This window comes from Balaenoptera borealis (genome assembly GCF_965194805.1).
Source record: "Balaenoptera borealis genome assembly, chromosome: 8".
NCBI lineage: Eukaryota > Metazoa > Chordata > Mammalia > Artiodactyla > Balaenopteridae > Balaenoptera > Balaenoptera borealis.
The window spans coordinates 22,797,819-22,824,817 of record NC_138865.1 but is presented as its reverse complement, the minus strand read 5'-3'; the positions used below and the strand labels follow the sequence as shown (position 1 = coordinate 22,824,817).

Below are 26,999 nucleotides of genomic sequence, written 5' to 3'. Positions count from 1 at the left end.
CCTTGCTTATATACAACAGAACCCTGGTAAAGATCATATCTTTGCTTTAGAATGACAACTCTGCTAACAGAGCATAGGATCACAGAGCAAAGAAGACAGAAAACTGTAACAGCAAGAATGGTTAAGGGCCTCCCTAGAGAATTGGTTGTACCAACAGAGTAAAATGGCAGAGCAGCCATTAAAATCATGATCTTAAAAAAAAAAAAAAATGCTATTTTTAAAAAGGAACATGTTTAGGATAAGAAAAGAGAAAATCAGAATACTAAACGCTGCTATTTCCAATTTTTTTAATTATTCAAGATAAACACAAGAAAAATCTTAGTAGTAGACAAAACACATAAAGTCCATTTCCAGGTTGACAATGTGAGAAGCTCCATGAACCCATTCATGGACCCTCTGAGGTTTCACACTGCTTCACACTGTGGAAGAAATAGACTTCACAAAAATAATCTTAGCCAAGTCACAAAACAAATAAAAAAGCAAATAACAACAAGCCAGGAGAGCAGGGAGGGGAATCAGTATCCAGAGTTGCGATAATACATTACCCAAAATGTTCAGCTTTCAACAACAACAGAAACAACCATATGAGAAGTGCAAAGGAAGAGGAATGTTTGACACATCCTCAGGCAAAAAAGCAAGCAACAGAAACTGACTTTGAGAAGGACCAGATTTAACAGACAAAGACTTCAAAACAACCATTGAAAAATATATCAACAACTAAAGTAAATCATGCTTAAAGAAGTAAAGCCTGATATGAAGACACAGTTTCATCAGAGATACCAATAAAGAGGCAGAAATTATTTTTTAAAAAATGGAAATTTTGGTATTGAAAAGTAGTATAAATATTAATAAAAATAAAAATTCATTGGAAGGACTCACCAGTAGATTTGAACTGAGAGAAGGAACACTCAACAATCTTGAGGACAAATAAATGGATAGAGATTATACAATTTGAAAAACAGAAAAAAATAGAATGAAGAAAAATATCCGAGCCTCAGAGAAATGTGGACATTTGGTATCAAATATACCAAAATATATGTGATAGGAGTACCAGAAAAGAGGAAAGAGAGAAAGGAACAGAAAAACTATATTTTAAATGGCTGAAAACATCCCAAATTTGCTGAAAATTATTAACTTACACATCCAAGAAGATCACCAGCTCCAAATAAGATAAAACACAGTTAAAATGAGATCCTCATCCACCAGAGGGCAGACAGCAGAACCAAGAAGAACTACAATCCTGCAGCCTGTGGAATGAAAACCACAATCACAGAAAAATAGACAAAATGAAAAGACAGAGGACTATGTCCCAGATGAAGGAACAAGATAAAACCCCAGAAAAACAACTAAATGAAGGGGAGATAGGCAATCTTCCAGAAAAAGAATGCAGAATATTGATAGTGAAGATGATCCAGGACCTCAAAAAACGAATGCAGGCAGTTTGAGAAGATGCAAGAAATGTTTAACAAAGATCTAGAAGAATTAAAGAAGAAATAGAGATGAACAATACAATAACTGAAATGGAAAATACACTAGAAGGAATCAATAGCAGAATAACTGAGGCAGAAGAACGGAGGAGTGACCTGGAAGACAGAATGGTGGAATTCACTGCTGCAGAAGAGAATAAAGAAAAAAGAATGAAAAGAAATGAAGACATCCTAAGAGACCTCTGCGACAACATTAAACACACCAACATTCGCATGGTAGGGGTCCCAGAAGGAGAAGAGAGAGAGAAAGAACCTGAGAAAATACTTGAAGAGATCATAGTCAAAAAATTCCCTAACATGGGAGAGGAAATAGCCACCCAAGTCCAGGAAGTGCAGAGAGTCCCAGGCAGGATAAAGCCAAGGAGAAATACACCGAGACACACAGTAATCAAACTGACAAAAAATAAAGACAAAGAAAAATTACTAAAAGCAACAAGGGAAAAATGACAAGTAACATACAAGGGAACTCCCATAAGGTTAACAGCTGATTTCTCAGCAGAGACTCTGCAAGCCAGAAGGGAGTGGCACAATATATTTAAAGTGGTGAAAGGGAAGAACCTACAACCCAGAATACCCTACCCAACAAGGATCTCATTCAGATTCGACAAAGAAATCAAAAGCTTTACAGACCAGCAAAAGCTAACAGAATTCAGCACCACCAAACGAGGCTCTACAACAAATGCTAAAGGAACTTCTCTAAGTGGGAAACACAAGAAAAGAAAAAAACCTGCAAAAACAAACCTAAAACAATGAAGAAAATGGTAATAGGAACACATATATCAATAATTACCTTAAATGTGAATGGATTAAACACTCCAACCCAAAGACACAGACTGGGTCTTCCCTGGTAGCGCAGTGGTTAAGAATCCACCTGCCAATGCAGGGGACGTGGGTTCAAGCCCTGGTACGGGAAGATCCCACATGCCGTGGAGCAACTAAGCCCGTGCACCACAACTACTGAGCCTGCACTCTAGAGCCCGTGACCCACAACTACTGAGCCCATGTGCCACAACTGCTGAAGCCCACGCGCCTAGAGCCTGTGCTCTGCAACAAGAGAAGCCACCACAATGAGAAGCCCATGTACTGCAATGAAGAGTAGCCCCAGCTCACCACAACTAGAGAGGGCCCACATGCAGCCACAAAGACCCAACACAGCCAAAAATAAATTTTAAAAAATAAAATAAAAATAAGTAAATTTTACAAAAAGACACAGACTGGCTGAATGAATACGTAGTGGTCTGGATAGAAGATCAGGCCAGCCACAACACTGCCTTAAGCCAAAGCTTAATCCAGAGGATGGCCCTAACTCTCTTCACTTCTATGAAGGGTGAAAAAGGTAAGGGAACTGCAGGAAAAAATTAAGCCTAGCAGAAGTTGGCAAATAAAGTTTAAGGAAAGAAGCCTTCTTTATAACATAAAAGTGCAAGAGGAAGCAGCAAGTGCTGATGTGGAAGCTATAGCAAGTTATCCAGAAGATCTAGCTAAGATGATTAATGAAGGTGGCTCCACTACACAACAAGTTTTAATGTAGATGAAATGCTCTTCTATTGCAAGCAAGAAGATGCCATCTAGGACTTTCATAGATATAGGGAGAAGTCAATGCCTGGTTTCAAAGCATCAAAGGACAGACTGACTCTCTTGTTAGGGGTTAATGCAGCTGGTGACTTTAAGTTGAAGCCAATGCTCATTTACCATTCCAAAAATCCTAGGGCCCTTAAGAATTACACGAAATGGACTCTGCCTGAGCTCTTTAAATGGACCAACAAAGCCTGGATGACAGCACATCTGTATAAAAATATGGTTTACTGAATATAAGTCCACTGTGGAGACCTACTTCCCAGAAAAAAAAATTCCTTTCAAAATATGAATGCTTATTGACAATGCACCTGATCACCCAAAAATTCTGATGGAGATGTACAGTGAAATTAATGATGCTTTCATGCTTGCTAACACAACATCCATTCTGCAGCCATGGGTCAAGGAGTAATGTTGACTTTCAAGTCTTATTATTTAAGAAAGGCATTTTGTAAGGCTATGGCTTCCATAGATAGTGATTCCTCTGATGGATCTGAGTAAAATCAATTGAAAACCTTCTGGAAAGGATTCACCATTCCAGATGCCATTAAAGACATCCATGATCCATAAGAAGAGGCCAAAATATCAACATACACAGGATTTTGGAAGAAGTTGATTCCAACCCTCATGGATGATTTGAGGGGTTCAAGACTTCATTGAAAGAAGTAACTGCAGATGTGGTGGACGTAGCAAGAGAACCAGAATTAGAACTGGAGCCTGAAAATGTGACTGAATTGCTGCAACTCCTTGATAAAAATTTAATAGATGAGGAGTTGTTTCTTGAATGAGCAAAGAAAGTGGTTTATTGAGATGGAATCTACTCCTGGTAAAGACACTGCAAAGATTGTTGAAATGGCAAGAAAGGATTTCGGATATTACATAAACTTAGTTGATAAAACAGTGGCAAGGTTTGAGAGGACTGACTCCAATTTTGAAAGAAGTCCTACTGTGGGTGAAATACAATCAAACAGCATTGCATGCCACAGAGAAAATGTTGATGAAAGGAAGAGTGAATCGACGTAGCAAACTTCATTGTTGTCTTAATTTCAGGAAATTGTCATGACCACACCAACCTTCAGCAACCACCACCCTGATCAGTCAGCAGCCATCCATGCATGCAAACCCCTCCACCAGCAAAAAGATTGTGACTGGCTGAAAGTTCAGATGCTGGTTACCATTTTTTAGCAATAAAGTATTTTAAATTAAGGTATGTACATTTTTTAGACATAATGCACACTTAATAGACTACAGTATAGTGTAAACATAACTTTTACATGCACTGGGAAAGCAAAAAAATTGTGTGGCTTGCTTTGTTGTGATATTCTCTTTATTGCAGTGGTCTGGAACCAAACCCACAATATCACCAAAGTGTGCTGGTAATCCCATTCATGAGGGCTCCATCCTCAAGATTAAATCATCTCTGAAAGCACTTACGTCCAAATATCATCACATTGGGGACTAGGTTTCAACGTATGAATTTGGGGAGGGAGGAACACAAACATTCAGTCTATAGCACTCACCAAGGAGAAGAGAGGGACACAGTAGGAAGAGACAGTTAAATGTCAGCATGCCTAAGACTAATCCTGGTCTCCACGACTATCCTCTAGGTCCTTCACTTTTCTCCTCAGATTGATTTACTCGTATTCAGAAACACATCATATTATTTAGAAAATTTCTAAAAAAGCCCCCCATGAAGACACACTTATACGAATATAAGGTAAAATAAAAGAACATATTCTATAAGAAATAATACCATGGGACTAAAAAAAAAAAAAAAAAAAAAAAAAAAACCTGCCTCCAGAAAGTGTAGAGTCTGCTCTTCCAGGGGAAAGCTCAGTGAAACACAGTATATTTGTAATAGATATTCTGTTTCCATGCACAGAGGTGCCTGCTATACTGCCTATCACACTCTAACGAAATAAAAGAATGCTCTAGTAAGACATGTACAAAGTTTCCAATAACTACATTAAATGCAAAACAAGCTGTTGATATTTACTCAAATGCCAGTGTTTCAATATTCATTTACATAACAAATTGCCAGCCACAGGTGTTAGTTTCTGCAAAAAACCCACAGTATATAATGTGTTAAGTTAAATCATTTTTCAGCTGAGGCGAAGTGAAGATGGCAGAGTGAGAGGACGTGGAGTTCACATCTCCCCACAACTAGGGCACCTACCAGATGCTTTTGGGGGACCTTGACACTCAGGGGTACTGGAGGAACCCCTGAGCAACTGAGTGGGATGTGGTGAGGGGAGTGAGGGGGGAGAAGTGGAGGCCGGATGGAATTGGCATCCCTGAGGGGTGGTATGGGGAAGGTAGGGGTTCCCACGCCTGGAGGGACCCCCCCCGGGACTGGAGAATGTGCCTAGCGTTTCCACTACCCACTCGGGCCCCAGGGACCTGCTGGGCTCCCGGGCCAGGGCCTCTGCCCTCCAGGATTCCCTCCAGCTGCACTGGTCCTAGGGGCGTAGGAGTGACGGGGGGGAAGAAGAGGAGAGGCAGACAGGGAGGGGCCCTCCGGGACCGGAGGATCAGGGGAGAATGCACCTAATGTTTCTCCTGCCCACTCGGGCCCCAGTGAGCCTGCTGGGCTTCCAGGCCGGGTTCTCCGCCCTCCAGGGGCCCCTCTGGCCACATTGGTCCTAGGGGCATAGGAGGACGGGAGGAGGGGGGAAGAAGAGGAGAGGCGGACAGGGAGGGGAACCACCGAGACCAGAGGATCAGGGGAGAATGTGCCTAGCATTTCTCCTGCCCACTTAGGACCCAGGAAGCCTGCTGGGCTCCCGGGTCTGGTCCTCCATCCTCCGGAGCCCTCTCTGGCCACGTTGTTCCAAGGGAGGTAGGAAGATGGGAGGAGGGGGGGAAGAGAAGGAGAGGTGGACGGTGGGGTGAAACCTCTGGGATTGGAGGCTCAGGGGAGAATGTGCCTAGCGTTCCCCCCACCCACTTGTGCCCCAGGAAGCCTCCAGGGCTCCTGGGTAAGGTCCTCTGCACTCCGGGGCCCCCTCTGCCACGTGGGTCCTAGGGGTGTAGGAGGAAGGGAGGAGGAAGGGAGGAGGAAGGAAGAGGAAGAGAGGCTGATGGGGCGGGTTCACTCAGGAACCGGAGGATCAGGGGAAGCATAGCTGGTGTTTCCCTCACCCTCTCCCTATGCCCTCTGGGGCCCCCTCTGGCCGCGTGGGTCCTAGGGGCGTGAGAGGGAGGGAGGCAGGGAAGCAGAGGAGGGGCGAATGAGGAGGGACCCTCTGGGATCAGAGGATTGGGGGAACACGCCTAGCATTTCCCCCACCCACTCAGGCCCAGGGAACCTCCTGGGGTCCCGGGCCTGGTCCTCTGCCCTCCTAGGCCAGGGGAACTCTGGGGGCCTCCAGCCTCCCTGAGTCTAAGCCCCAACCCCCACCCCCAGGGCCTTTTCTGGCCACATGGGACCTAGCCTAAACCCCGCCTGCTGCCTAAACACCGCCCCTGCCTAAGGTCCACCCCCCCATAGCCAAGGCCTTTTACGGGGTTTTTTTTTTTTCCATTTATTGCTACTGTGGTTCTGTTTTACCTCCTGGTTGTTGTTTCATCTTTATTTTTATTTTTTTCTAACATATCTGTTTGTTTTCTAATCTTATTTTTTACTCTTTCTTATTGTTGTGCTCCTTTTTTGTTTTTATTTTTCATGGCCACCCCGCACGGCTTGCAGGATCTTGGTTCTTGGACCTGGGGTCAGGCGAGCTCCTGTGGTCGGAGATCCGAGTCTGAACCACAGGATGAACAGAGAACCTCAGACCACAGAGAATATTCATCAGAGTGAGGTCTCCCAGAGGTCCTCATCTCGGTATCAAGACCTAGCTCTACCCAACAGCCTACAAACTCCAGTGCTGGAGGCCTCAGGCCAAACAACCCATAAGACAGGAAAACAATCCCACGCATCAAAAAACAAAAAAAATGAAACGACAAAAAAAATATCTTACAGTTGAAGAAACAAGGTAAAAACCAACAAGAACAAATAAATGAAGAGTAAATAGGCAACCTACCTGAAAAATAATTCAGAGTAATGATAGTAAAGATGATTCAGAACATTGGAAATAAATATAATGGAGGCACGGATCGAGAAAATACAAGAAATGTTTAGCAAAGACCTAAAACAACTAAAGAACAAACAAACAGAGATAAACAACACAATAACTGAAATGAAAAATATACTAGAAGAAATCAGTAATAGAATAAATGAAGAAAAATAACGAATAAGTCAGCTGAAAGACAGGATGGTGGAAATAACTGCCAAGGAGCAGAATAAAGAGAAAAGAACAAAAAGAACACAAGACAATCTCAGAGACCTCTGGGACAACACTGAACACACCAACATTCGCATTTTAGGGGTCCCAGAAGAAGAAGAGAAAAAGAAAGGGTCGAAAAAATATTTGAAGAGATTATAGTTGAAAACTTCCCTAACGTGGGAAACGAAATAGCCACCCAAGTCCAGGAAGCGAAGACAGTCCCATACAGGATAAACCCTAGGAGAAACACACCAAGACACATATTCATCAAACTAACAATAAATTAAATTCAAAGAAAAAATATTAAAAGCAGCAAGGGAAAGGCAAAGAAACACTTATAAGGGAATCCCCATAAGGTTATCAGCTGATTTTTCAGCAGAAACTCCGCAGGCCAGAAAGGAGTGGCAGGACATACTTAAAGTGATGAAAGAGAAAAACCTACAACCAAGATTACTCTACCCAGCAAGGATCTCATTCAGATTCGCTGGAGAAATCAAAAGTTTTACAGACAAGCAAAAGCTAAGAGAATTCAGCACCACCAAACCAGCTTTAAAACAAATGCTAAAGAAACTTCGCTAGGCGGGAAACATAAGAGAAGAAAAAGACCCACAGAAACAAACCTAAAATGATTAAGAAAATGGTAATAGGAACATACATATTGACAATTACCTTAAATGTAAATGGATTAAATGCCCTACCAAAAAACAAAGACGGGCTGAATGGATACAGAATCGAGACCCATATATATGCTGTCTACGAGAGACCCACTTCAGACTTAGGGACACATACAGACTGAATGCGAGGGATGGAAAAAGATATTCCATGCAAGTGGAAAACACAAGAAAGCTGGAGTAGCAATACTCATAGCAGATAAAATAGGCTTTAAAATAAAGACTGTTACAAGAGATAAGGAAGGACACTACATAATGATCAAGGGATCAATCCAAGAAGAAGATTTAACAATGATAAATATTTATGCACCCAACACAGGAGCACCTCAATAAGTAAGGCCACTGTTAACAACCATAAAAGGGGAAATCGACAGTAACACAATAATAGTAGAGGACTTTAACACCCCACATAAACCAATGGACAGATCATCCAAACAGAAAATAAATAAGGAATCATAAACTTTAAATGACACAATAGAACAGACATTTAATTGATAGTTATAGGACATTCCACCCGAAAGTGGCAGAATACGCTTTCTTCTCAAGTGCACATGGAACATTCTCCAGCTTATATCACATCTTGGGTCACAAATCAAGCCTTGGAAAATTTAAGAAAACTGAAATCATATGAAGCATCTGTTCCAACCGCAACACTATGAGATTAGAAATCATTTACAGGGAAAAAAACTGTAAAAAAACCACAAATATATGGAGGTTAAACAGTGCACTGCTAAATAACCACGAGATCACTGAAGAAACCAAAGAGGAAATTTTAAAAATACATAAAAACAAATGACAATAAAAACACGAAAACTGAAAATGTACAGGGCACAGTAAAAGCAGTTCTAAGAGGGACGCTTATAAGCAATTCAATCTCACCTCAAGAAACAAGAAATATCTCAAATTAAGAATTTAACCTTACACGTAAAGCAACTAGAGAAAGAAGAACAACAAAAAACAAAAAAAACCAAACTTAGCCAAAGGAAAGAAATCATAAAGATCAGATCAGAAGTAAATGAAAAAGAAATGAAGGAAACATTACCAAAGATCAATAAATCTAAAAGCTGGTTCAAATTTAAGAAGATAAAATAAAATGAATGAAGGGAGATCAATAGTTTTACAAGCATCAACAGATCTGCAGTATAATTATATCCTAGACATATACTCCCTTAGTGCACTTCTGATAAGAAGCTATGGATTAACAGTCCACACTAACTTAGGCTGAGTTGCAGAAGAAAATCTGCATTTATACTTGTGTCACTTTTGCCTGTGCTAAAGAATTCTATTCTAGACAGACTTGCACTATAAAAAGATACATTTGTAATCAACAACAATTGAGAAGATACATGGAAGAAATCACTTCATTTTCATAACAAGAACAATAGCAAAAAAATCAAAAGTATGACGAATGTTTAAAGCAATGTACAAAACCTACATGAAGAAAACTTGTATTTGATAGAACATAAGTCTTTTTTGTTCTATTTACTTTATTTTTAGTCATGATACTTAATGCTTTGAAATTTCAAGTGTTTTTTTTATAGCTTTAAAGAAGGATATACAAACAACACACAGATATACAGTTCTCAGGGTACCTTTAAATGAAATATTTTTCCTTGATGGGCTGTGTCCATTGCAGTGGGCTCATTGAATTTAGATGAGAAGTGTACCAGAGGAGACAGTATGATTTAAAGGGCATGCATTATATAATAGATATGCTACAAAGTGTATTTCTTTTCATCCCTCAACAGCTCTAAAAAGAAGATATGGGGATGTCCATTAGGAAAGCAAGAGAACTGGTTCCAAAATTTGACTCAAGTTTCCTTACCTAGCCCTTACCCCTAGGCAATTAATTCAGGTCTGCCTATTCCAAAGTTCATACACATCCACTTTCCACTGCCCACTGGTGCACTACTCTAATAAACAGTCCAATAAATAGGAAAGGGGAGTGGAGATCTTTGCTTTTCGTTATAGGCTGTTTAGATTCTAAAGAAGGTTTTCTGTTTTGTGGGATACTTACTATTTTCTCTCTCAGATTTGAATTATAAATGCAGATACCTTATCTTCATTATGAAATTATAGACAGCTTGAGAGCAGAATATGATTCTACTTTGTATCCTTTAGAATATCTAGAACTGAGATAATAAATGAACAGACTAGGCATAAAAAGGAGAAGGATTTCAAGAAATATGGGTGGGAGTTCGGCCTGCAGGTGTCCAAGCTGCTGCGGCCAGAAGGGCGTGGCCAGAACTGCTTGAATATCTACATTTCAGTTTCTGCACCTATCAAGAGTTTTAATTCATCATAGATAATCTGTCAGCAGAAGAAATTCAGCTGAGGGCTAACCAGGTTACTGATGAGTCTCCGGAAAGTACGAGGAGAATCCTGGGTTTAGACATTGAGTCTCAGGATACAGGAATCAAGACTATCACTATGCTGGATGAACAAGGGGAACAACTAAAACACACAGAAGAAGGCATGGACCAAATAAACAAAGACATGAGAGAAGCAGAGAAGACTTTAACAGAACTAAACTAGTGCTGTGGCCTTTGTATATGCCCATGTAATAGTATAACAAATGATGCCAGGGAAGATGAAATGGAAGAGAACCTGAATCAAGTGGGAAGTATCCTAGGAAATCTAAAAAACATGGCCCTGGACATGGGCAATGAGATTGAGGCTCAAAATCGACAAATAGAACGGACCACAGAAAAGGCTAACACCAACAAAGATCGTATTGACAATGCCAATGCCACAGCAAAGAAACTCACTGACAGCTAAAGCTACTGCTGTACTTTTTTTAAAAAAAAAATTATTTATTTATTTATGGCTGTGTTGGGTCTTAGTTTCTGCGCGAGGGTTTTCCCTAGTTGTGGCAAGCGGGGGCCACTCTTCATCGCGGTGCGCAGGCCTCTCACCATCGAGGCCTCTCTTGTTGCGGAGCACAGGCTCCAGACGCGCAGGCTCAGTAGTTGTGGCTCACGGGCCCAGTTGCTCCGCGGCACGCGGGATCCTCCCAGACCAGGGCTCGAACCCGTGTCCCCCTGTACTGGCAGGCAGATTCTCAACCACTGCGCTACCAGGGAAGCCCTGTACTTCTTTATCATTTATTCATTTCCCTAGCTCCTCCTTCAAAGTCATTACCTTTCCAGAGTTTGAAATTTTGTTTCCACACTCTTCTAATTGGGAGATGATGTGGAAGAAGATCTAGGAGTAACAGCCCCCCTATTCTTTTATTTTCTCTTTTTCCCTTGAGGGTAGACTGCTGCTTAGTTTTCCTTCTAGTATTTTCTTTCTCAGTCCATACTCTTAGGTTGGTTTTCATACATCACATATAGTGTTATTTTTCATTCTCTCCATTTACTTAGCAGGTTCTTCTGCTTTCAAAATTTGCAAGCATTGCCAAAGACAGCCACGTAAAAGGAAGCTGGGGGCACTGGGGGCAGGCACAAGGAGGAGAGGCAAGAGATAAGAGGTTGTTACCTCAGTAAAACGTGCAGACCCTAAAGCCAGAAGTTGCATAACCACAGTGAAGATCTAGTTGGGTTTAATTTCTATTTAAGTTGCACTTATTGCCAACTTAGGCCAATGCTTGGTTTTGGAGTCTGTATACACAACATTTTTGTTATACATCACAATTTCGCAACCTCTGCTTCAAAAAAGAATAGAATGAGTTTTCTCAAAGTGAGCTTAATTTCTGAACTCTTCGTGATTCATTTATGTACATAAATTCTATGATCCCATTTCATTTTGCACCATATAGGAATACATGGTATAAATGAATGGCTTTTTATTTTCATATTATTAGTACTATCATTTGGACTTCCCTGGTGGCACAGTGGTTAAGAATCCACCTGCCAGTGCAGAGGACACAGGTTCTAGCCCTGGTCCAGGAAGATCCCACATGCCATGGAGCAACTAAGCCCGTGAGCCACAACTACTGGGCCTGTACTCTAGAGCCCGTGAGCCACAGCTACTGAGCCCACGCACCACAACTACTGAAACCCACGCACCTAGAGCCCGTGCTCTGCAACAAGAGAAGCCACCGCAGTGAGAAGCCGGCACAGCGCGATGAAGAGTAGCCCCCGCTGGCCACAACTAGAGAAAGCCCACACGTAGCAATGAAGACCCAATGCAGCCAAAATAAATTAATTAATTTAAAAAAATAGTATCATGGTCCCATTACAGGCCTATTAACCTCATAAATGTGTCATTAGTCTTTGAAGAAAAAATATGTCAATATGTATATATAATATGAGAATTTCTCTCTAAGCAGGGCTTAAAATTTTTTGAAAAGTTTGACAAAGTATATCACATGAATTCAGATTTACCTCAATGCCAAGAATTATGTTTAGATAGGAAAAAAGAAACTTGTTTTGATCTCAGGTAGAAAATGGTTAGATTACTCTGAGTTTTATGTAGCTTTAAACTTTTTTTAAAACTAGAATGTATTCTGTTTAACTAAAAATGATTTAGAAAATTATGTCTTTGTTTACTTATTGATGACTGCACTCTCATTCTCTTAGTCTTTTGTATTCAACTTCCAGAATCACATTTGTTTAGACCTTGAACAGTGTTATAAGAATTTGATTGGTATTTGTCACCTTTATTTAAAAACTAGCTTCTGCACACTTCAAAGCTATTGATGTCGATTGGTTTGACCAATAACCACTGTTTGATCCCTACAATTAAATTTTGTAGCTAAGGAAACTGTTTTTTCAAATAAGTGATGTGCTTCTGTGACTACTTTTTGGGGGGTGGAAAGCAATCATTTTGTCAGCTCTTATTTGACAAACTGAATAAAGCAAAGATCCATAAATAAAAAAAAAAAAGAAATATGGATAGAAGGGAAGAGGGAATCAATAATAAATTAGCCAGGTAAATATGTCTTAAACAATAGGTTTTAAGTAGACCTAGTATCATTAAGATATTAGTTATTCCTAAATTAATGTATACATGTAATGTGATCCCAATTAAAATAACAACAGTTTTGGCTTTCATTTTTGTTTTGGTGAGTGGTGAGGTGCTTTAGTCAAGCCAATTCGAAAGTTCACATGAAAAATAAACAAAAAAGTTTAGTAAAACTCTGAATAAAAGAGCAATAAAGAGTAATGGCTCCTACATGATAGTAAACATTCACATCCCTCTCATGTGCCCAGTACATTCACCCCATTCTAATATCCCCCAAAACCTTAACCCATCCCAGCATCAACTCTAAGCTCAAACGCTCACCTAAATATCATCAACATAAAAGGTCCCAAATCTCATCATCTAAATCAGGCATGGGTGAGACTCTGGGTAGTATGGTCCATGCCTGGAAAAACTGTCTCCCCACCTGTGGACCTATGAAACTAGAAAACAACCTTTTGTAATATGGAAGAATCTTTTGTATTCTATTACAAGTTAATCACTAAAGGGGTGTTGCCTATAAGCTTAAATTATACATAATGGCCCATCTCTGGAACCCTGCTTTCCAGGTAATGAGTATTAAGCTAAAATACCTTTGTTTAGCTCACAGGAAACATCCTGATCAGGCCCACCTGTGAATGACTGCAGGGAGGAAAATATTAACACATCCCCTCCAGAGGCTGATGGGAACTAGGAAGTGTTTGACTTTACTCCCTCCCCTTTTAGTATAAAAGGAGCCTGAATTCTAACTCAGGCAAGATGGTTCTTTGGGGCATAAGCCCACCATCTTCTCGGTCTGCTGGTTTTCCAAATAAAGTCGTTATTCCTTGCCCCTACAACTCGTCTCTTGATTATTGGCCTGTCGTGCAGCGAGCAGTATGGTCTTAGACTTGGTAACACTTTCTCTTCCAGAATAGAGTGGTGGTACAGGTACAGAATAGACATTCTCGTTTTCATCTAGGAATGGAAAGGGGTCACCAAGCAACTCTAAGCCCAGCAGGACAAATCCCATTAGGTTTCAAAGAAGATTCTCTGTGGCTTGATGCCCTGTCCTTTGGGCCAATGGTGGTGGCCTTGTTGGCCCCTGGCCCTAAGCCTGTGTCTCTGGGCTCTACTTCCATGTCCACACTCTGCCTTTGGAACTGTTCATCCTTTTTCCTGAAGGTCAACCCATGTTTGTAGCCAAGTAGTTCTATCAGTCCCACAACCTGTTTGTAAAATCTCAGGAGTTTAATAGCCTCCCTTCATTTCTTCCTGTCTCTGTTCCCTTCAGTCCAAGCTGGCAGTGTTTCTGCTGATGTAACATTCTCAAAAACCACATTGGTCTTTGGTGTGTGTCAAGGGGGTCTACTCCATTAGGCAAAAGAGTTCTTCACTGAATCTCCCCGTATAAGCCCATCTCTATTCCGGGCTTCTGCTGAGATGGTTGAGTGGACCCAGGAGTCACCTACATAATCTCTTCTGCAACACGTTTTCCAGCCACACCTTGGCCCTCTCTCCCCAGCACACTTCCCCCAAAAATGAATTTCCTCGTTTCTTCATACTCTGTAATCTGGATTGGCTTGAAACCTTCCAAATAATCAAGGGCTGGTTCCTTTTTGCCTAGTAGTTCCTTGTTCAATTTCTCTCTTTCCTCGGGCATTTTACTATCAGCAGGAAGGAGCTTTGCTTGGAAATCTCTTCAGCTCCATATCCGAGTTTATTGCGTGTAAGTTCTATTTTCCACCCAGAATGAAGGAACACAATTCAGCCAAGTTTTCTGCCTCTTTATAACAAAAATTACCTTTTCTCCAATTTCCAATAATATGTTCCTCATTTCCTTTTAAAGTCTCACCAGAGAGATTTATATTTATAATTATAATCATATTTACATTTATATCAAGATTCTGTTCATGAACAATAGGATGTTCATGATGAGACGCTTTCCTTACAATGCTTTTGACTTCTCTCTGAGCTCTCACCAGAATCACCTTTAACATCATATTTCTACTTTCTCATCAAGATGATCTAGGATTTTCCAATCACCAACCTCTAAATTCTCCTAGCCTTTACTCATTACCTAAATCCAAAGCCACTTCCACATTTTTAGGTATCTGTTACTATGGCACCTTAGTTCCCAGTACCAGAATCTGTATTAGTTTCCTAGGGGCTGCCAAAACAAATTTTCACAAACTTGGTGGCTTACAACAACAGAATTGTTTTCTCTCTACAGTTTTGGAAGGCCAGAAGTCAAAAAATCAAGGTTTGGGCAAGGTTAGTTCCTTCTGGAGGCTCTGAGGGACTATCTGTTCCATACCTTTCCCCTAGTTTCTGGTGGTTGCTGGCAATCCTTGGCATTTTCCTGGATTGACCACTCAAATCTCTGCCTCCATCTCCACATGGTGTTCTCCTTTGCGTCTCTGTGTGTGTTCTTTTCTGTTTCTTATAAGGACAATCTCATTTGATTTAGAGACCACTCTCATCTAATGGGATCTCACCATAATCCTTACCTTAATTACATCTGCAAATACCCCAATGCCAAATACGTCACATTCTGAGGTTCTGGGAGGACATGAATTTTGAGGGGACACTATTCAACCCATTATGGTTAGTTATACTTCAAGAAAATTATTATTTTTAAAAAGTTTCCAGAGCTTGCTTATATAAGATAGATAAGCTAGTGTATTAGGGCATTTTTCTCCTACTGAAATGTTCTTCTCTAGCCTGTTTGGCCCATTTTAAAATCCTGGTATCCACATGGTGATTTAAAGTGATCCTCCTTTTCTGTCAAGTAAATTAGAATTTCTGTCTCATTATGCTCCCAGTGTTGAATTTTCCTTTTGATCTGATTGACTTCTGAAGTGATAAGTTCCCAATTTGTTCTGGTACTTTGAGCATATAGTTGCTGTTTTACACATCAGAGCTTAAGGCCCCCTGAGGGGTTTCTGTGATTTTCCCAGGAATCTTAACAGTAAGTTTCATTCATATTTTCACACCATATTTACTACTACTTTCCAGACTCCGGTTTATTCTACCAATTTGTTGCATTTTCGTTGATGTGTATACTCTATTTCTCCCTCTCTTGGTCTCTCTGTGGAGTACAGAATGGCTGTGCGCTGCTTTTCTCTGTTACGCGGTGCTGGTGTGACTGGACCCCTCACTAAAGCAGACTCCCCACCCTTCCTGCCGGGTTCTCCTTAAATTTGTCAGTTTTAAAAAATATTCACCTCATAGCAGACCTCATTATGAGGTCTAACATAACACTTGTAGCCTCAATAAAGCCATTTTTAAAAAACTTGTAATTTCCCAACATTTCATGAAATAAGCAGCTCCACGTTTTTTTTTTTAATGTTTCCAATATCATGATTTCATCTTTTTGTTATGCTACCTGACCGTGACCAATGTTAATGTTGTGGAGGTTGCTTTCTGATACAAACTAAGTTATAAGAACTTATTTATGGTCAGGAGTATATAGGCAACTTGTGGGCCAAATTCTTCCCCTCTCTTTCAACATTTTATCCAGCCAAGTACATACACATATCAAAATGCAGCCACCAGTGTCATATAACACTCTGACCTGCTTCCAAATTCAGAGTCTGTCCTTTTATCTCATGACATGGCTGTTACCATCTTGTCCAGAGCCAAGTGTTCCTTGATAATATGCATTCCTTATCAATGCAGCCTCTGCATGGAAATCCCTGAAGATGAAGGTTGGTGTAAACCTTCCTATGTCCATGAAAGTGGTATCAACAGTGTTTGATCCATGAACAAAGTACGTGTGCACTTCTGATGGAAGTTGGGAGAAAATGTGAAAGAGTATAATTGATGGAGCACCCAATGAAATAAAATACAACACTTCAATGTAATGAGTAGCAGGATCTTGATCTACAACATGTGTAGATCAGGGATATATATATATGTATATGGGAATTAGAGCAAAAATGAGTGGGGATTTTTTGTTTTGTTCTTGAGCTCATAGAGGAGTTGTTAAGAAGACTCTTGCAATCATATCATGGAGGTGCTACCCCCACAAAGTGCTGCCCCTTTGGTTTTTCATGAGAGGGAAATATATATATATAAAACCTTTATATATATATATATATATATATATATATATATATATATATATATATATATATATATTTCCCTCTCATAAAAATAATATATATACATTAATATTATAGTAAATTATTATATATTGTGAAATATTAATATTACATTAAATTATTATCTTTAAAATTATTATACAATATATTAAATTATTATATATTCTGTATATTATATTAATAATATATATTTCCCATATATATAACCTTTTTATATATATAGATAGATATACACATAACCTTAATTGTTTTGGGGCTAGTATTTCTTGCAATTGAGTGCAGTTTCCAGTTTTTCACTCCCATTCTGGCTTCCCCTCAAAGAATAGTTCTTATGCTTAAACAGAAGTTACTAAAAATCTCAACATAATTCCCTACTACTCTTCTTGATATAGATAGATAGATACAGATAAACATATAGATATAGATAAAACCAATCAACATTACATTGTATAATTGTGTGGTGATGAAATGCAAAGCAAATTTATTTTTATTTATATTCTCATATAAAATATCAATAAAATAAGTTCCATGTAAGTAAAAGTCAAAAAAAGTATGAAAACTAAATAAATATTCACGCCAGTGAGGTCAGGTAAGGTTATGTTGTGGTATAAAAACTCCAAAAATCTTAGCTGTTAAACAACAAAACTGATTTCTTAGTTATATGATATGTCAAATACGTATCATATAGGTTGGCAAGGACAGGGAGGCAAGACTTCACTTGACTGATGCCAAGAGATCTGATCGCCAGTGATTTTTTTTAATGATCTCTCTCGTTGAGAAGGGTGGCATTTGTCTAAAAATCCTTCTCTGAGATCTCTGTCTTTCAATGTATGAATCTATGTAACATCTCAACAGCAGTTAAGAAAAGTGAGTGCTTCTACGTGAAACTGGCTTGAATATTTAGATGAAGAGAACACAGTTTAAGTTTTAAACAAAGTGCATACTCTCTACTTACAAGGGGGTGAGCTCAATGGACATGTAACTACAATCTTGGTATTAGAAATATGTCTTCTCAAAATAACATTACAGAAATACAACTTGAATTTGCGAAAATAAAAAGAGATTGTTTCTCTTTTCTCTGCTTCCCTATATGTGTGTACTTTATTCTTATCCTCCTGGGGGGGATGGCTTTTTTGTTCCTTCAATGAATGTGGGTACCTAAGATTATGTCTTTGGTTCATGAGATGAATCAGATGGGAGTGGGAAAGTGAAACATTTTAGTCTCATTTTAGATTCCTAGGGAAGAATCATGATCATCCAACCCTAGGTCAGAAGCTCATCCCTGATGAATCAACCAGAGGTTCGTCAGCTAAGAATATGACACCTTCTGTAGAGATCATGTGGATGGAAGGCGTTGCAGAGATGAACAGGGTAGAAAGTGTCTCCCAAAAAGAGAACACTGGACAGATAGAACAATAAGTGTCCAGAAAAAAAACAAAGAAAAAGACCCTGAAAAGAAGGTGAGTTACACATCACTGAAGAGTTAGCCAGAAGGACAATTTCATCTAATAGACATTGGGGGTTCAGGGGAAAGGAGTGGTCACAGGTCATTGTTACCAAATGACCCAAGGACTCAGGAACTCTTCTTCATCTCCCAAAGGAGCTTGAGACCGAAACTCAAGAGCACTCCTTGTGTCAGCAGGAAGGAGGTACCACCTTCCCCACATCCACCCTCCTCTTCCTCCTTACGTTCATTAGGAGTCCCTAAATGGGCACATTGGTCTGAATTTTGCCCATTGCCTCCACTGTGTAGTATTTTCTTGTCGCTTTAATTTTCTAATTTTTGTACATGCAGTGTCTTTTCTTGCCTCTTAAAATCATAGATGAATCCAGGGTTTATTTACTTAAAACACAAAGGTAATTTTCAGCAACTTGGGAATTTTCTTGTCTGTACCCAACACTATCATGGCCTATTTTGAAATGTGAAAGAACATGATGATTCCCAGCCTTAGTCTAACAAGGAGCTAAGTAACTCTGCAATGAAGCAAAATTCTAGATATTTAGCATTACTTTTCTTGTTAAAAAAATTTTTTTTAATATTTGGTTTTACCTGTGTTTTCTTACTGCTTTACCCCACTCTAGTAGAGGATTACCGCCCCCCAGTAGTAAAAAGAAGCAAGCATAAAACTTGGAAGAAACCCTCGAGAATACATAAAGAAAAGCGAAATATTTGGATTATTGGTGGAGCTTTTCCCATTTTGTTTTCTACATTCACTATTTAAAATATGCTTCTTACACATAGAAGGGCAGCAAAATGCAATGGCTCTAACAACTTGCAAACATAAAATGTTAATTAAAATTTGTGGCTCTCAAAGTTTCTAATGGCCTATAAAATTCATTCTGCTATCAGAATTTCAGTTTCTGTTCTCTTTTCTTGATTGTATCTCTAATTATAGACTATAAGCTAAAATAATTTTATTTTTATATTTTACAAGAGCTATAAAAGAAAACCACCAAATGTTTAAAAATATAAATGGCTTCCTAAGATTGTTGGTGCAAATACTATTAAATAATTTGGTTTCACTATGAAGTGAAGACTTCTAACAGAAATGACTGTGCCTTTATTTCATGGATTAGAATTTAGGGAAAATAATTTCAAATACTGATAAGGTCTAATTAAATTATGGACATAATTCCATCTGTAGGTGATGATATTACATATTCATTTTCTTTTTTATCTAAATGGCACAAGAATGTGACAGGAAAAGGTGAGTTATCACTCCATTTTTTGAGTATACATACAAGTTTGGTCTCTTAATCTTACATAGTAGTTAAGAAGTCGAAATGATGACAAAGAAGAGTCAGAAATCAAGACAATAGTGATACTAATAGCTGCCATTCATTAACTAGCCCCATACACCACGCACTGAAACTCCACTTTTTACCACAACACTGAAAGTTACCATTTTATTTTTTTACCAGCTTTATTGATGTATATATATCATATATATTCCCATAGAATTATATGTTATATAGTATAAATATACATATATATATATACCATAAAAGTCACCAAATTTAGGTGTAAAATTCAATAGTTTCTAGTAAATTTGTAGTGTTGTACAACTAAGACCACAACCCAACTTTAGAACATTTCCACCCCCGCATAAAGATCCCTCGTGTTCATCTGCAGCCACTCTTCATTCCCACTCCAATTCTAAGTGATGACTAATGTACTTTCTGTCTCTACAGATTTATATTTTGTGGATATTTCATATAAATAGAATTTTATAATCTGTGCTTTTTAGAATTTACTTATATCTGAGGTTCATCTGTGTTGTAACATGGATGGGCATTTGTATTATTTCCACTTTTTAGCTGTTGTAAATGATCTGCTATGACCATTCATGTACAAATCTTTGTACAGACACACATATTTTTATTTCTCTTGGATGGACGCTCAGGAGTTAATTTTCAAATAAGTGAAAGCGGCATCTTTTTATATTCCCTTGAGCAACGAATGAGGGTTCCAATTTCTCCACATCTTCTCCAGCACTTGTTATTGTCCAGTGTTTTTATGTAGTCATTCGAGTGACAGTGAATTAGGATCTCACTGTGTTTTTTACTTGCATTACTAAAATGTCTAAAAATATTGAGAATCATGTATGTGCTTGGTCATTCCTATATATGTCTTCTTTGATGAAATGTCTATTCAAAAATAGTTGTTTATTTTTTATTGCATTTTTCTCTTCTGGTAATTGAGTATGCTTTTAAAATATATTTTAGATACAAGTCATTTATCATATATATGCTTTGGAATTTTTTTCTCCCAATCTGTGGCCTGTTTTTTCATGTATTAATGATGTCTTTTGAAGTTCAAAATGTTTGAATTTTGATGAAGACCAACTTATCTTTATTTAATCACTTGTGCTTTTGATGTTGTATCTAAGACTTTGCCTAACCCAAGGTCACTCTTTTACTTTATTTTTACTGAAGAGGAAACTGAGGTTTGGCAAGACCAAGGAGACACTTACATGCAAGACTGTGTTCCTCTGCAGGATATTGTCCCTGCACGACCTTCCTCTCCACTCACTGCTACCAGTGTAGAATTCAAGTGAAGTCTGATACTGGGCCAGGTTTTTTGCAAGCTGAAACGTTTCTACAGGCAGCATACCCATTTTGAGTGACTGAAGTTCACACAAAAGGACCAGATGTGTCTATCCAGAAAACTCTCCTCTAGTTTCTTCTGTGTACCTTTGGGATGAAGGTAAGAAACGTACCTAGAATATAATTTTTTACTAGGGAGTTTGAATGAGATAATGCAACTCTGCTTTTAGAGCATGAACTTGTTGATCAGCCCTGTCTGCAGCTGGCTGAGCTGTGGTCCTTACTGGGGAGGGAGGAACCTCATCATGGCATCCTGGTCTCAAGTGGGCCTTCTGGGTGTATGAAGTGTGAGATCCATGCTGGATACTCATGAGACGATATTCTATGTGAATTTGTCAACATTAACCTTTTTACTTCTACCAAATTACTATTTGGAAGTTCAACTATGTACTCAAACTTGAAAGGTTCTGTAAGCAAACACATAGTACAAGTAAGTTTCTGAGGACCATTTAATCATCCCAAAATGGAAAATAATTTTCTTTGAGTTTAAGACCTATAAAAGTATACATTTAAGCTCAACACTGTCCTCTAAACTTTTAAAAAATTTTCTATACAAAAAATTTTTATATGAAAATCAAAACAAATGATTAAATTTGGAGTGATCAAAAATTTCAACTGTATTATCAAATTAGAAAAATGGACTATGTATTGTGACATGCCAACAATTAAGGCTAATCGCAGTGTATGCTGGTTTGATGTTAAAACTGACCAGAGAAATTTTATGATGAATAAATTGTGGAGACTGGCTCATTTTGTATATTTAGAGAGCATTTCAAAAAAGTGTTCTTATGGGAGGCAGCCTCTAAGGTGACCCCCAAAGACCCCTATCTGCTTGTATCCCCACTGTTGTGTGATTCCCCCTTCCCTTAAATATGGGCTAGACTTATTGACTTCTTTCAAACAAATAGTATATAGCAGAAGCATGAATAGAGGTACTGCTTCCAAGATAAGTGACAAAATGACCTGCTCTCCCTCTCTTACTCACTTGCTCTGGAAGAAGCCAGTTTCATGCTATAAGCTGCTCTATGGACAGGCCCACATGGTAGACACTGGGCCTCTTGCCAACGGTCAGGTAGGCCCTGGGGCTGGGGAGTGTCATTCTCTGGCCCTGGGGAGTGGCCATATCTTCAAGGGATCCTCAGCAATGAGAATTTTCAAATCTACAGAAAAGTAAAAATATCCTTTAAATCAGTATGACTTTTGGAAAAACTAATTATTCCAATTAAATGGAGACTGGTCAAACCAAGAGAGGGTGAGTTCATTTTAAGTATCCCTCTATTCTCCAAGCATGTTACAGGTAAGGGCTAATGAGAAAACGCTATCAGCAGCCAATGTCACCGCACTAAACTCTGTGGGCAATGAGCTCTGACCACCATGCTGACATCATAATCTAAACAGTTCCTGGCACTGTTTTACTTGAGGGCTGCACTGAGGGACCAAGGATGTCTTGCTCATTCAAACTGCACATTCTTAATACTTGATGTTCTAACTACTAGAATTTAGGGGTTTATTTTATATTCTTGGTTCAGTGGTAGCTTACTTATTTAGCAAAGGACACAATTCAAAATCAAGCAATTAAAGGGAGCAAAATTTCTTATAACTTATCTCTCTTCAGTTATATTATAATGAATGGTTCTAAGCTACTAGGTATGGAGAACACAGCAATGATGAAAATGGAAATAAACAGGGTATCTTTCAAGGCAGTGCGACTCAAAATGTGCTGATGACTGCAGCATCAACAACATCTTGTATTAGAAAAGCAAATTCCCTGCCCCTAGTCCCAAAATACTGGATCAGAATCTCTGGGTCTGGGGGGGGTCCTCCCAGTGATCCTTACGTCCTCTGAAGTTTGAGAAACACTACACTAAAGAATTTGCTTTCAAAATGTGGCCTTGTCCTAGAACCAAGAGAGTCTCCAAGACTGGCTAAAATTTGATAGCAAATGTAATATAGAATTCTATATTTTTCATTTTCCATTCTGCTGAGGATTAGATGTTAGTAAACCAAACTGGACTTATGATTATTCATAATTTGTGGTTATTCATAATATTATGGTTATTCGTAATTTGTATTCATAACCTAAGATCAATTATTCGAGTTTAGTGTCGAAACCAGTTTCACTATGTATTTTAGAAATCTGGTTGCAAAACTCCTGCACTAGAAAATAGTCAAAAGTTCCACGTTTTTTCAAGAATGACATTTGGTTATCAGCGCATCATCAGTATACACAGTGGGACTGGTGAAATCTGTTGCTGACTGAGAGGCCAGATTTAGAAGGAAGAATTAGGCCTCATTAGGTATAGTTAAGCAATGAGATCATGCATCTAAGAGAAAAAGCAATAAATCTTTCTTTCTTTCTTTCTTTTTCTTTCTTTCTTTTTGTTTTTATTAATATTTCTTTGCCTCTGTCAAGAGAAGTGTTACTGCCTGGGACCTTTCCTGGTCCCCAGGTTTTGGAGGATCTGAGACTGGAGGGAATAAGGATGGGGGTTGGTACATTCCCCACCTTGAGTTCAAGGATATGGAGGGCAGTGCTTTGTGTGGGGATGCGGGGGAGGAGTAGGTCTGATGGTTCAGGACTCAGAGAAGACTGTGTGAGGAGTTTCTGGAAGGAAAAGAAGTTTGTTTGTTTTTTTTTTTTAAAAGCACTTTTCTTTTTTTTTTTATAGCTACTTTATTTATTTATTTTATTTTATTTTTGGCTGTGTTGGGTCTTCGGTTCATGCGAGGGCTTTCTCTAGTTGAGGCAAGTGGGGGCCACTCTTCATCGCGGTGCAGGGACCGCTCTTCATCGCGGTGCGCGGGCCTTTCACTATCGCGGCCCCTCCCGTCGCGGGGCACAGGCTCCAGACGCGCAGGCTCAGTAGTTGTGGCTCACGGGCCCAGCTGCTCCGTGGCATGTGGGATCTTCCCAGACCAGGGCTCGAACCCGTGTCCCCTGCATTAGCAGGCAGATTCTCAACCACTGCGCCACCAGGGAAGCCCGGAAAAAAGAAGTATTGAGACAAAATTTCCCTTCTTCCCCAGTGAGGCTGTGAGTCCCTCTGAAAAATTCTTTGCATTTCTGGAAACATTGTTTTTTTTTTTTTAAATCTGTGCAGCAAGAGTAACTTTTTCTAGCAAATAAAACTGTGAACTGGAAAAATGAATAATCAAAAGAGGAGGGCCTAGGTGGGAAGGGGATTTGGTGATCCCCAGGATCAGCCTGGCATCTTCCTATCTACCTGCCCAATTTAGTATCTTTCAATTCAGTCATGAAGGGGTTTCCAGGGCCTCTAAAGTGGATGTGCCATATGCCCTGACCTGGGAATTTTGCTCTCTCCTTCAATTTAAGACATCTTTAATCCACCTCTCTCTTCTCCCCAAATTTCAGTCCTCCCTGTGTTATGGTCAGAGATGGTCCCTTTCTCGTGGATTTCTAGGATAGAGACGTCTGCCCCTTTCTTCATACTCATTCCCTTTATTCTACTGCCCTAAGTCTGATGATTATGTTTACCTTTAATTCACCGGGAGGAGGATGTCATGAGAAGGTCGGTGAGGGCCAGGCCTGGGGAAGCGCCACTGGACTGAGGAAGGAGGCTTTGGGTAATATTTCAGAGAAGAGCCTCTGGAAAGGCCGTTCAGTGGGCTGCTTCCTGCCTCTTCCTCAGCTTTTATTTCCAGACTCCATCTACCTCCTCCTTCAAGAATCTTCTGCCTCAAACTAACCTTGCTGCTGACCTCAATCTCATCATCTACTACCTTTAGAGTATCTAGATTCACTGATTCCCAATAACTGATCTCTTCCCTTTTCCTCATTTCCAATAGTTAACAGTTTCCGTCACCTTTGAAATCCCCTTAAAATGCTGATGTCTGTCTCCTAAAACCTGCCATGCTCTTGCCTACCTCTGTTTATCCTGTGTGCCTAGTGGCCCCTGCACATGTCTTTCCCACCAGAGACAGGGAGGTCCCTGTCCCCTTGCTCATGCTATGCTCTCGGCCTCCTACACGTGTCTGCTCATGTTACTATTCTCCAAATTGTCAGTCCTTCTTTAAATTTATGTAATTCCGACACATGCTTAAGAACTAGTGATTTATTTTCTAGTCTTTAAAGTATCTACCATGACCTCTACCTAGTTGAATACTTTTTTTCCCCAGATTCTTTCTGCACTTCTAGTGAATTACAAATGGTTGCAAGCCATGATTTATATACATTTGCTGTTGGCCATTGGGCTATTAACAAATGATATATTGCTGATTGAGATAGCAACATTTGGAATATATAAGATGGTTTTTAGTACCTGATAAATAGAAATTGTCCCCCAAATAGGTGTTACGTGGTGAATAAGAGGTGGTGGGTATGCAGAATAAATCTGATCCTACTGAGAAAAATATTTCTGTATTGAAAAATCACTGTGAAATGCAGGTAAGAGTCGGATCATATTCTCTTGGAATTGGTAAAGTGCTAGAATTTTATAGGTGACAGTGAGTGGCCTGGGTTTTCCCTTTTTGCATCTAATATTCCAGACTTGGGTCTGGAGAAGTCAGCACCCATAAATGCCAATTGGAAAAGGCAAAATAGTGTACACAGTAAAATAAAATCCCAATAAAAGCCTGTTCTCTCTAGCTAAAGGACCAGAATAAGTGAGGCCTAAAGATACAGAAAACTTTTAGGCAATAACTGTTCTACTCCCGCCAAACACCACAGAAAAACTACAGCCCCCTCCCCAACCCTACCAGCAAAGTCCAATCTGGGAGTCTAGACTTCCACCCCTGCCAGTCTGCAATGAGGCACCCCAGTGCTAACTCCCCCAGGCCCTGGGTGTCAGAGAAGCCCTGAAAAGGTATTGCCAGAGTCGCTCCAGATCTTTGCTCAAAACCCATCTACCCCCAACTTTAGTAGGAGTGTCCTCGCTCACAACCCTCCAACCCTCCCCACCCCAACCTTTAGCAGGAGTGAACATAAATCCTTAAGCTAAAGGGTCCAGAGATAAGAAAGGAAGCTACACACACAAAAAAAGAAAAAAAAGAAACAGATGGAGCCGCTTGAGACGAAGATGGCAACGAATCTGACCTCCAACGGACCCTGAGTCTCATTATATGTTGATTTTACTACATTAGCATATTAAATGACACACCTACTGGTGGCCAGGACCAGACATTAAGGACCAAAAATGGATATAAAGGGGGTGGTACCCCACTCCCTCAAAAAAGCCCTGCCCCTTCCCTGGTTAACTAAGGCATGTGTCTCCCCATCCTCTGCCTCACTCCTCTTCCCTTTGTCTTTACTCTTTACAGTTAAATCACTTTCACCAGGTGGGTGAGAAGTTGATCTATGAACTTAATTCCTTCTTCTCCATTTTTTTTTTTTTTTTTGCCCATAGAATAAGGCTTGTGCTGTGTGGATCTCTCGTTATTCTCCTACTCGAAAAAAAGAACCCTGCCCCGCTGAGCTGGGCCTGAACAAGGTCCATATGACTTAATTCTGCAACATAAGGAGCCAGGATATTCATCCTCAGCAGGTGGTAATGCCGGTGGTAATGAGTGACCATCTCAGCAGTGTCCCTGAAGACCACAGAGACCCTGGACTTCCACTTCCACCCAGCAAGAACAAGGCACACTAACCCCTCCCTGCAGAGGTGGTTTCAGAGTCAGGACTCTCACCACCATCCAAAGGTAATGAGGCTCTTCCGTGATGTCAGGTTAGGCAAAAGGAGGAGCAGGAACAAGGCACCCATGCCCCTCCCAGCAGGAGGTATCAGTGAAGGTCCAGTGGGAGCCAGAAATCCCAACCCCACTGAGCAGTAACAAGGAACCCCTCGCTCCCTGGGTGAGAACAGAGACAAATCCAAAACCTGGAGACCATGACCTGGACCCCCATTTCCACCAGGCAGTAATGAGATGGCTTGTCATCCCCTGCTAGAG

The 26,999-nt window shown here is 39.8% G+C and overlaps 1 protein-coding gene and 1 pseudogene across 2 annotated transcripts in view; one reads left to right on the top strand and one right to left on the bottom strand.

The window, feature by feature from the left end:
- Positions 1 to 26,999, bottom strand: part of LOC309633727 (uncharacterized protein) — a 1,009,062-nt gene that overhangs the window by 406,081 nt on the left and 575,982 nt on the right. The gene's annotated exons all lie outside the window — the stretch shown is intronic.
- Positions 9,246 to 10,776, top strand: LOC309633199 (synaptosomal-associated protein 23 pseudogene; annotated as a pseudogene). The gene has a single exon. The product of its transcript is annotated as a synaptosomal-associated protein 23 pseudogene (transcript).